Below are 10,733 nucleotides of genomic sequence, written 5' to 3'. Positions count from 1 at the left end.
TATATATATATATATATATATATATATATATATATATATATATATATGTGTGTGTGTGTGTGTGTGTGTGTGTAGTGTAGTGTAGTGTAGTGTAGTGTAGTACATGTTGACAGTCACTCTGAATTCAGTTGTTGCTTTTACTGCACTCAGGGAATATTTTAAAATTAATATGTGATGAATTTCTGTATTTGTAATATTTTTATTGACAATAGTTTTTAGGTTTAAAACAAAAACATTTTAACCTAAATATTAAGAACTGTGGAGAACTGTGAACTTGCGAACTGTCCGGGGTGTACCCGGCCCCTCACACAGTGATTGCTGGATATGGGCACTGGCGACCCCTGTGACCTCAAAATGGAAAAAGCAGGTTAAAGATAATGGATGGATGGATGGATATTAAGAACTGTATTTTTAAAAATGTATTTAAATTAACATAATGTCAGCTCAAACACACAGTCATCAGACTGTTTTTGTTATACGTATTCATATGTGAAGTTCATTTGTATTTCTAAATAATTTGTATTTATGCAGAATATTTCTTCAGTTCTTTCGTTTTCCCTTTAAAGTAAGACAGAAAGTCTTGCCAACAGCTGTTGAGATATAATTAGCTGTGTTCTTAGCCTTAGTAGTTAGCCTGCAGTAGGCTGCATATTTCACCAGTCTGCATGCTAACTCTTGGAGGTTGTTGTAAATGTTTGTTTCAAAACATCAGTCCCTTGAAAAGAATGACAGACGTTACTTCTGTGGTAGACAAGCAACTCTGACCCACTCCGTTAGCCACTGGATAAAATGAACTAGGCACCTAGCCATCCATTTTTTTTTAGCTTCTCTTGTCCAGGTTGTGGGGAGCTGGTGTATCTACAGAAGTCACTGTGTGTGTGATATGGGGGACACCCTGGGCAGATTGCCAGTCCAGTACAGAGACACATAGAAACAAAAAAGACAAACAATTCATTCTCTCACTCACACTTAGGGACAATTTACAGTAGTTACCAATCAGCCTAACTTGCATGCTTTTGGTCATTGTTCATGGGGAGAACATGCTAATTCCACCCAGAAAGGTCCCAAGCTAGGAGGCAATTCTGCAACCTTTAAAAGTGGCAGCTCTAACCACTGCACCCCCCATACCGCCATCAACCAACCAGTTGTGTCTTTTTCAACTAACATAAAAGCTTCCACTCTTCCCTATCTCAGCCACTGAATGACATTTTGATGCAACAAGTCATAAACAGAAAGCATGGCTCTGTGCTCCATGTGACCAGTAGGAAAAGAAACATTTAGTCTCCGGTATCCTTATTAAAGGCCTTTAAACTGTATGAACATTTTCTTTGTACATAATTCCTTTGTTTTGATCTTTATTGTCCTCAGTTACAAAGTGTATATCCTCATCAGTGATGTGAATCTGATTTTTTGTATTTGATGCAGGTATATTTCATAAACATATGATTCTGTGTGAGTTAGACTCTTATTTTGGTATATTTATTCTGTTACTTCTGAAGTGTTTTACAGTTAGATTGGACTCAGTAGAAGAAATGTCAAGCTCTGATACCTCACATTAGCCATTGTGCCCACATCTGCACATATGTACCCAAATGTTGTGTTGCTAGTTTGTATGTGTCTGAAAAAAATTTTTTCCTGTTCTTGTCCTTATTTTGCTTGTGCATCTTATACATATATGTGTATGCCAACGCAAAGAAGTTAGACCTACTGCAAACATTAACAGCACATAAAAATAGCATGCTGTTTTTCCTTTCTCCTTCCATATGATTGTTGATGAGGGTTTGAGGATGGGTGCAAAATTGTTTATGAAACATGCCACTGTCCTAAGTTGGGCCATACTTGTTTTTGGTTATTGTTGTGAATGCTATGGCCTCCACTTAAATTGCTTTAGGAGCAGACTTGTTTGCTCTCTATATGATTCTTTTGTCATTTGAGTATAAACAGCATGACCATTGGTTACATTTGCTCTCATGTCATCTACTTATAAATACATGGAATAAGTCCTTTACTGTCTCTCCTTTTACTAAAATTGACCAACTTTACTGTGAAGATGAGGCAAAGCAAATGGTCAAAGGTGAAGATGAAGAGCATGAGGTGTAAAGAAAAGAAACATGTTCATTCTAAGCTGGTCAAGGGGAGAATGAGCTGGTAAGAGGCCAGAGACTGGCTGCCACACCAGCTGCTTGGGTGCATGGGCAGTGATGATTATAGTAAAAGGCAAGAACAGCCAGATGGAGAGGGCAAAGAACAGGGCAGAGCAAGCAGAGGAGAAGACCAGCCACGCCGGCTGTCAGGCAATCTGTGCAAGCTTCATACAGGTGTGCTGAGACATTTAAATACTTCTGGGAGGATGTGAATCAGCCTGAGAGAATACAAGACAGTCACGGATGAGGAAATGCAACGAAGCCTGGTGTGCATGCACGTCTCTGTTGGCATCTGTCATGTCTACAGGGCAAATGTAACTTATTATAGAAGCTTCCCTTTCTCCTTGAACCTATCCATCTTTGTAAGATAAAAAGCGCTTTCAGAATCACTTAAAAAGGCAACATGCTCACAAAGATTGTGATATACTGTAAGTCTTTTGGCTCACCAAGTGTGTTTGAACTGATGCCAAACAGGGATTCCAGCCAGGGAAAGAAGAGTGTCTTCAAGGGAAGGTAAAAGAACATCTCAACTGTTTACAGAGGGTGACAGAGGTTAATGCAAACCCTTTAAATGGACATGAGGCCTGTTAAGAGGCAGTCAAAGTGGCAAGAAGCTCAATAATTCAACAAGTGAAGCACACTGTGAAAAAATGCTGTTTATATCATCATAAATGTCCTGGATTAGACAACATTTTCTCAATAAATTGCATTGCTTAAAACTGATCAAAGTTGCAGCTTGTGTCTCCAGACATCATTCTTGTTTTGAAGCTAACAAATGTGACTCATGAGCATAATTAGTCTTGTAACATCTGAAACTCGAGTTTAGCCTGAACTACTGCAGTGTTGCTTTCTGGGTATAGTGAGAAAAAAGGGAAAATCATGACAAAGCACAACCTGTCTTGTGATTGCCTTTCTTCAAAATGCTCTTGTAAATGTGGTGAAAGTGGTTTGCACATGTCTGGAAGGGCATCAGAGGGGCAGGAGGTTACACAGCTGTAGAATAGGAGAGAGTACTGTTTAATGGATTAGTATCAGTCACCGTAGCACTAATGTGTGATGGAAATGATTTGTGATGCCTAGATTCCCTCATCTTCCACCCTTCCTATGTGATTCCATTACAATACAGAGGATTTAAGCAATAATTATCCCTAATGTATGTTTCTGTGTATGTCTATGTGTGCGTTACACATATAAGCACCATTATGTGTGTCAAACATTTTTAGGATTGCCCGAGTACATGTAATGCACCATAAACTCCAATCTGAAAGCCTGTTTCTATCAAAAAGGGGCCTGTTTCATTTGTCTTTTATTTGTTGCCATGGTTACTAATTGGCTTATGGTGCATGTTAACAGATATCCTTTTTATACCGGCCTTTGCTCTCGATGTGGAATGCATAGCTTTTTCTGTCCTGTGGGTTAATCCCCAGCAGTCCAACAGAGCGTCACTTTTTCAGCCATGCTTTCCTTTGAAGATTATTTTTGTGTTTGACCTTGAGGAAAAACTGACCTTACTGAAATTAAAATTTAATAGCGCCTGCATGTAGCCTGCCCTCCTTTCTGCTCTTCCGCCCACCGACTGCTCTTTGCCTTGGCTCACACACACACACAAAAAATAATAACCACACACTCTCACTCTCCCAGATCAGTCAAGACATATTCAGACAGAATCGATACATGAAATGTAAGAGCAGCTCAACTCAACGCCTGCTCCTTTCTGAGCTTCCCTACATCAGAAGACCTCACCTGAGACTCTGGTTACTATTTTGACAGGTGTTACTGCTCCAGTCATAGATGCTTTTCTACAAATGACATGTTTTTATTAATTTGCATTATAAAACAAATATTGTCTGGTGTGGGTTTTTTTTTTTTTTTTTTTTTTTTTTTTTTGCAAAATATGTGCCACTGTGTGTGAGCAATTAAAACTAAATGAGTTTGATGTTAAAGCAGAGCAGGGATTGTGGTGAATGCATACCGCTATGCAGAAATGCTCCCACTCATCTATTCTTCAGTCTGCTACACAGATTTTCCCCAAGTGTTTTGTAACTGATTCATGAGCAGATTATTTTGAAAGAAAATAGTTTAATCGTAAAATTCCCAAATCTAGGTAACCTTCACTGCAATATCAGGTTGTGTATGGTCAATATTGCCAAGGACCGTTTGAACTGCAATAAATCATAGGATAATGGATTCCAAGTGTTATGCATTCATGCTCTGTATCCAAATAATACATTTGGCCTTGATGCCCACTCCTGATTTAAATGATAGTGGCTGGAATGCTAAAGAACACCGAGAGTGCTGGGAGTGCTGCGACTGCATAAGAGAAAGAATTGCAATACCTTTGTTAAATATTGTGATGACAATATAAATTGTGATAATCCCACATTTTTCTTTCCTCTCTTTCTTTTAAGTTTCATTTAGCTCACACAGCCCTACATTCTACTGTAAATAGATTTCATTTTGTTGATTAATGACGTTTACTGATGTATTTGCCAATTTGAAGCATAAACTTATTTTCAAGTGAAGTTAATATATTTTCTAAAATGAATAAAACAAATTACTGATTTGGTAGTTATACATGCTCAAGCATAAATTACAGTTTTTAACTTTATCTCAAAAACAACCTTTTTTTTTTCCATTTAACATATACAGATGAACCTAGAAATTATTAGTATAACTATATCATAAATTTATCTGTACACTATCAATAGATCAATAGTGTTACTTGCACTATGTGTTCACTTTGTATGAGCAGCAGTATCTATAATAATAATAATCTTCTGTCAAAAGCATGGCAGCTTTAGGCTCACAGACTGAGAAACCACCATGCATGTTAATGCTTCCTAAAGATGCATTATCTGTTAATTCTTTCATGTGCATATTGTATTTCTGTGGCAGTTAACCCCAACAGACAGTAACACTTGCTCTCATGCTGACATGGTTTTAGTTAGGTGTACCCTCCACAGTGGTAACACAAAACTAGCCCGCATTACATCTCAGGAAAACATGATCTCCTAAAAGAAACGCCATAACCCATCCTGGCAACCCAATACTGCATGCACACCCACCTTTCTACGTATTGCTGCTGACCTGCACAGTCAAAGATCAAATAACTGCACATGATTAACACGTTAACCTACATATTTATTCCGATTTGACGAGGAGAGCCACTGCTCAGCAGGTAGAGTTGCTCTGCAGGATGAGTCCATCTTGGATATAGGCTTACAGAGAAAGCCGGAATGTAACTTGGCCCTTCTCTACAGATCCGGCATTTCAGTTCAAATTTAGTAGAGGTGATGAATTAGTGATGCTTTTGAAAGCCCCAGATGAGTGGGGAAACAGGCGCTGGTCGTTAAATAAACACTGGGTGGTTACATCTATGCATGGGTGAATGAATGTACATATAATGTGCAGGGTAGTGCATACTAAACTGATGGCAGAAGGTAAGATTCACATTAATATGAGCACACAGGGTCCACCAGAACATTGGCTTTGACCAAGATAAGCAATGTGACTCACTTTATCTGTTAGTGGTCTTAATATTGTGGTGGATTGGTGTACATTCACAGTGACAGATAGCAGCTTTTTCACCCACGCAGCCAAACAAAAACACCTACACGTGCACGCCTCCACCTGTCGACTGGATTGTTGACTCCCTGTCCTGTTGTTGAGTCATCTGCACAGCTGGAGCGCACACACCTATGGGCAAGCTCACATACACACAGGTGACAAATTCCAATAAAGCTCAGAGCAGTTTTCCAGACTGTCTGACATTTGGACTATGCCCGGGGGGGTGTTTCTGTGCATCCTTTCCACCCTGGCATGTCAGTGGGCCTCCTCTCTCTCCCGCAGGTAGCCTACCTGGAGCTCGCCTGTTATCTGTCTACCTCCACTGCCTGAAGCTTTCCCTCGACTGCCCAGGGTGCTCCCTCTGTTGAGTCACACACACACACACACATGCCAGTCTCGTTGTGCAGTGAAATAGGACAGGAGGCTGAGCTGGAGACACCTCTCCTGAGTCTCTGTGATGCCCTAGTTTCTCCGGCAACCTACTTTTCTCCACTTACACTGGCATCCAGACAGCTACCTTCATCCACACACACTGATCCATGCTGACAGGCTGACCGTTGTTAGGCACTCCCTGTGTTAGTTTGGGCCCACATTTCGTCTGAGAGAGGCAGCGATTTTCAGCCGATGACTGTAATCTGACAGTTTTCGGCTTGATCAGCTGTAACTGGTGACTGGCTCTCTCAAATACGTCTGCACGTCAGTCAAATGGACGCACATCAGCCACAGGGCGGATTACATCATCATGTGTTTGACTAAACAATGGTAACGGCAGTATGTCACAAACTGTATGTAACTTGAAGTTAAAGATTTTTATTGAGTTTGGAAGACACAATGTGTTTGAATGATTTTTTTTTGTTAAAGTGACAGCATAGAAAATTTAAAGCGTACTATGGAAATGTTATGAACAAACAATAGCTTACCTGTTGCAGCTGTTTCTTTGAGAGATCTCAGTTTAGACAAATAGTGTGTTATTCTGGGTGGATTGGTGAGCAAATGGTTAATTAGAATGAAGACAAGACCTAAACGGATTGTAAGGATGTGCATTTGAATTACAAAGTCTCTTTGAATTCAACTTGTAATTATTCTCCTCAGTATAACCTAAATCCTCCACTAGCCACTTCTACAAACTTAGCATCAATTTGAAGCAAGTCGTGCTTCTCACAACATGTGCTTTTTGTCATTTATTATGCAGAGCTAATTAATATAGTGCAAGTCTCAGCACAACAAATCATCTATAAAGCAGTGAAAGCTTCTTATTTATTGCCAATCTTAGATGCCACTTTATGATTTAGGACCAGTGCCTGTATCACATTTTAAATGAAAAATGACCTGTCTAATGAAACAGAGATGTGTCATTCTGCTAACATGGTCCACTGGACTCAACATGGAGATGGATGCAGATTTTCAGTCAGTAAAGCTAGTTTTCCATTTGATATCATTTGCAAAATAAACTATGGTATCAAATATGTGGCATGTCACAAAAAATAAATAAATAAAAGGCTGTGAGGGTTGTATTAATTACCAAAATGTATCCATTTCAGCTAAACTTAAAATTCAAAACACAATAACTTGTCAACTTTTATCATGCCATTTAAAGGCTTATACATGCCATCAGTTGTTCATTATTTGGTTATTTCTATAAACTTATATGGTTATTTGCAGAAGCAGAAAGAAAAAAGACCTTTTGATGAAACCTTTGCCACTTCTGGCGGGAATATTATAATGTTTCTGCCGGGACAACCATGTAATTCAAAACTGACAAGGGTAATAAAGTTGGTAAAGAAGCATTTGGAAATGTTTTATATTGAATTGCGATCCACTTTGGTCTTTCACTGCTCAGACTAGCCATAACCTCAACAGTCTATGGTCCAAATTAAATTCTGTTTCTCCAAAGTGATGTCAGGCTACAACAGGTAAGATAATAAATGTCAATATCCTTTTCACAGATTCTTATGTCAAAAGTGCCAGACTATGCCTTTAACTATGAGCCCCAGATGTGTAGGGAAATAGAAGAAAAGTGGCCATTTTCTTTAATGCATAAATCATACTGCCCCTGGTTCACAAGATTCAGAGATCCATTTATTAGAGCAACGGGTAAACAGTGTAAACAACAAAAACTATGCCTCTGTCCAACTTCATTAGGGAAAACAATAAAACAACTTTATTGCGATGAACAAGGATATGTACTACATTTCATCACCGGTCTCAATGTGTAGCCAGCTGTCAGTGAAATGCATGAGCAGTGTTTACAAAATGTAGCATGTAAAAAGTGGCAGCGTCTGTCATCTTAAAGTGAGATGCATCGCATTTTGTTTTTACTTAGCTTTCAAAATGAAGATTTATATGCGCAAAGGAGAGGATTCTGTAAACCACAATTTGTTTATGTCTTTGATAACTGGGTAGCTTTTGAGCAAGCACGCTGTGGTTTCACTTTGCCTTGTTTGTTGTTGTTGATTTTTTTTTTTTTTACTGTTCCTGAATGAACATGTCAAGTTGAGATTACATCTTGTTATATCAGAACAGCTCATTGACAAGCTCAAAGAGGATTTAGAGACACCAGCCAGCTCTTGTTAGCTGCATTGACCGGCCCTTCATCAGACTTGGTCATAGATCAGTACAGTCGATGCTGCTGCTGCAGCGGACACTGATGAGAAGAGCCATGTTGGCTGCGTTCACAGTCAATAAGTCAGACGTTGAAAAACAGTGTGTGATAAGCCCAGCCTGTTGTGGACCAATATTCTTAGCCACAGATAAACAATCTGACAGAAAACTTTGATTCAAGGAGGGATGAGTACCTAATGGTGTGTATCATCTCCAGTATCCACTGTCAGGGATGAAAAGAAATGTAGCCTTTGTGCAATATTCCTGTTTATGGGTATGTATCTTGGAAGGGAGCTCAAACTCTGTTCCTCAGCGACAGCCCAGAAACCTGGCTGATCTAGAGAAGATCTGTGATTATAATAATAATATAATAATAATCATTTTATTTAAAAAGCGCCTTTCATGACACCCAAGGACACTTAAGGTTAGATTATTATGATTGAAATAATTGTTTGAAAAAAGGGGCAGATATAATGAGATTTTTTCTTCTTTCTGCTGCCTTTCATTTTAAATATCTAGTATCTTTTTTATATTGTTATGGAATTGTTTTGTACTTTTTTAAAATGAATAAACTTTATACCATACCATATCTGTGTGGAGGAATGGGCTAAATTCCTGCTGCAGTGTGTGCAGACCTGGTGAAACACTACAGGAAACATTTCACCTCTGTAATTGCAAACAAAGGCTACTGTACCAAATATTAACATTGATTTTCACAGGTGTTCAAATACTTATTTGCAGAAGTAACACACAAATAAATTATTTAAAAAATCATGCATTGTGATTTCAGGATTTTTTTTTTACTCTGCAAACAATACTTCATAAGTGTAGCACTAAATCTGTTGCCCTTATGACTTTGTCAAGTATAAATTACATTTGGATCAAAGGGCTTGGATGATTTGTTATTAATAATCTGGTATTTATTGCTACAAATGTGTTTTGCTAGCACTAATGGGTAATGCAGCTTTTGCTCTTTCTCTTAATGCCACTCTTTTAACTGCAGTGACTTTGGTACTCTGTATGCCACGCAGCCTTTCAGACCTCACAGGGTACCCATGACAACAGGAAACATCAAAGAACTGAAAAGAAGAGCTGGCTTTGGTGTTAAAAAGAGGACAGACAGAAAAGTAATGTGCGTGCATGAAAAGGTTGTTTAGATTGTTGGCATTTACCTGTAGAAGACTTTACTTTAACACAAATATGAAACCCATTCATGGAGCCTATCTGGACCATTTACATCAAACAGTTTCGCTCAACATTAACTGACTGAAGCCGCAGCTTGTTCAGCTAAAGTCTGCAGCAGTGAAATTCCATCCACCTGTCATGTGGGAGCAGGGGCACAAACAGTTGGCTGTAGATTAATTAATTTTCAGCACCTTTTGAGAAAAGTTCAGTTGTTCAATATTTAAGTCAATCATTGTAGACGGGCTGCTCCACCAGGTCTTCTGGGAGGGTTCTTTATATTGACTCTGCTGGCACATTTGGCTTCATATTGACATGCTGATATTAAATTAGGTTGTAGAATTGAGGCTGTGGCTCGACGGTGGCAAGCTGAGGCGGTGGGGGGGGGGGGAGTGAGGACAATTGTATCACCATTGAGTTTTATGTTATTGTGTTGCGGTCGCACGCAGTGCCAGAAATGAAAAATAGCAACACCTGTTGACATTAACTACTATTAGGTGTGTGTGTGTGGGGGGGGGGGGGGGGGGTGCAGCAGACACACTCACAAACACACATGTTCAAATAAATCCAAACAAGTATAGACACAAAAAAAACACTCAAAACTTACACATTCAGTCCCCCTGACAGGAGGAATTCTTACAAAGTTAAACAAATAAAGTCACTGATCTGAATGAAGCAGAGCAAGTCTGAAATGTGAGATATGTTTTATAATTCTTTTTTATTTTTTAATCAAAGTATCCTTCCTCCCCGTTTCATTTTGTTTGCCTCTGTAGGGAGGTGTCACCTTCCAAAGGCCCTCTTTCCTTTTGTTTCTACATTTGCATTCTTCTTTTAATGTCTTTTTAACTTCTGTTCCTGCTCTTTCTTCTCCTTGATCCTGGTGTGAAATCTGCTCTGGGACCAGCCTGTTGGCTGCCCTGCTCCTCTGACATGAGGCTTCTTGTAAAGCAGAGCTGACCCCTGAACTCCCAGGCTATAACCTTTTTCTTTCATTCCTCTCAGCTCCAACCTTGTGTCTCCACACAATGTGTCTGTTCTCTCATCCCTGAATAACAGCACCATCTGTGACAAAGTACAGGAAAGTCACAAAAGGAGAGGAGGGAAATTGTGGGCATTTTAGGATCAGATGCTACAGCAGCATACTTCTAATGTATGCATGATACAAGACAGTGGATGTGCTGTTTTTATGCAGGCAAGATGTTTTTGTCTTAAAATAAAAAAAACATGAAAAAATTATAT

At 39.1% G+C, this 10,733-nt stretch overlaps 1 protein-coding gene across 1 annotated transcript in view; it reads left to right on the top strand.

The window, feature by feature from the left end:
* kcnd3 (potassium voltage-gated channel, Shal-related subfamily, member 3) overlaps positions 1-10,733 on the top strand; it is a 136,777-nt gene that overhangs the window by 85,723 nt on the left and 40,321 nt on the right. The gene's annotated exons all lie outside the window — the stretch shown is intronic.

This window comes from Nematolebias whitei, chromosome 11 (genome assembly GCF_014905685.2).
Source record: "Nematolebias whitei isolate Nwh7 chromosome 11, NemWhi1, whole genome shotgun sequence".
Lineage (NCBI taxonomy): Eukaryota > Metazoa > Chordata > Actinopteri > Cyprinodontiformes > Rivulidae > Nematolebias > Nematolebias whitei.
This window is presented reverse-complemented; position numbering and strand designations above follow the sequence as displayed.